General features: G+C 31.6%; 1 non-coding gene across 1 annotated transcript; it reads right to left on the reverse strand.

Annotated features, from left to right (window-relative positions):
* Positions 1 to 942: 942 nt before the first annotated feature.
* On the reverse strand, positions 943 to 1,083 carry LOC119469054. The gene has a single exon (XR_005197873.1). It is a non-coding gene; the product is annotated as a U4 spliceosomal RNA (small nuclear RNA).
* Between the last annotated feature and the right edge of the window lie 720 nt (positions 1,084 to 1,803).

The raw sequence follows: 1,803 nt of genomic DNA on the forward strand, positions 1-1,803 counted from the left end.
CAAACCTCAACATCATCAGGTCAGTGCAGTTGTCACACTCAGTTTTGGCTACCTGTCTTCACTGCTACAAGTTCAGCAATTGCCCTGAGACATAAGCTGAAGAGAATGCAGAACTCATATTATATACTTTTCTTCTCTAAAGGATTGTAGCCTGTTGTTTAGTGCTAACCTCCATTGCCACATATATTTTTTTCTAGTTTTAAATTTGTTTATGGAAGGAGGACATGTTCAGTGCCAGTTACTCCATCACGGATGAGAACAGAAATTATTTCTTTTCAAAATAAAGCCCTTTGGTTTTGAAATTATTGAAACACGAGAGAAATTTGGAGGTTCAGAAGTAAGAGATCATTAAGAAGATACCTATAATATTTACTAAATGTATTGATTTACATTTTACTCCAAGTTACACAATGTATTTAAACATTATATTCCTCAATACTAACAGTTAGATAATCTTGCATGATGTATTTTGTCCATTATAAAATAATAAAATTAACTGGAAATTTCACATACTTTTTTACTCAATTAGTAGTGCTTATAAATAATCTGGTTTATCTAGTCATGAAATTGGATTAAAAATATGTTTGCATCACCTTTCTCTTCCCCTGAAAGAAAGTATTTCTTGTAATTCATCTTAATAGCATTTTTGAGAGAAACTGTACCATGCTATAATATCAAGTTTGACTTTTGGTTTTCTTCTTAAATAAGTTATTTCTAATTTTAGAATTTAAGAGTAGACTTATAAAAAACCATCTGGGTGATTTAAAACATTAAAAGAATTGATTATAACATACCCCCTACTTACCTATATCTTAACAATGTTTACAAAAGTATCCATATTTATTAAACTATTTTCTAGATTTTCAGCAGAAAGTCAATTTTAACAGGAATTTTAATTTATTTTTTATTTTTTAATTTTTTTTTTATAAAAAGAAAAACCAGTCTCCGTATAGACTGTCAAAAATTGCCAGTGCCGACTGTATTGCAAGTCGTCACGGCGGGGTATTGGGAAAAGTTTTCAATTAGCAATAATCGCGCCTCAGATAAACCTCATTGGCTACGATACTGCCACTGCACAAAGCTTTTAACTGTCCTGGCATTACTTTACTGCACATTCTGTGGGTAAATTTCTTCCATGTTTCTGTGAATTGAGATGTTTCTTGTGCCAACTTCACTTCATGCTATGGCTCTTGATCCTTACTCTGAGTGAGTTAAACTCTCTGCAAGCAATGATAAAATTTGACTGGCTCAATATCACATCTGACCAATATGTTAATTAGAATATTTTAGCTGAATTCACTTATAGCAAAATTAAATTTTAGAAATTGGTTCTTTTCTCATTGCTTGCACATCTTTGTTTTGAGCTAAATCGTGCCATATCAAACATTTTGTTTAGGAAAATAAAAGGCAGATACACATGGAATTATATAATTGAGTTTATAAAAATTACTTTTTCAACATTCATAGTAAAATATAGATTCGTTTTTCAGCAATAAGATATGCAGAAGGAATAAAATACAAAGAATTTTACGATTCAGCTAGAAAACTTCCTCTAGAAAGGGAATAACTAGGATTAATCCAAGGACGGGGAAAGGAAGCATACTTACAGAGTTTCTGCTCTGTGATTCGGTATTTCACACATATTATCACAGTTAAACTTTCAGCAGCTCTATCAGTTATATAGCATCATTTCATCTTTTTTTTCTAGTGAAGGAACATGAGGCTCAGGGAGTTCAGTAACACATGAATTCAGCTTATCAAACAGGGTTACAATTCTGTTTCTTTTTCTTAGTGTCAGTTGTG

Source organism: Cebus imitator, unplaced genomic scaffold (genome assembly GCF_001604975.1).
Source record: "Cebus imitator isolate Cc_AM_T3 unplaced genomic scaffold, Cebus_imitator-1.0 Scaffold557, whole genome shotgun sequence".
Taxonomy (NCBI): Eukaryota; Metazoa; Chordata; class Mammalia; order Primates; family Cebidae; genus Cebus; species Cebus imitator.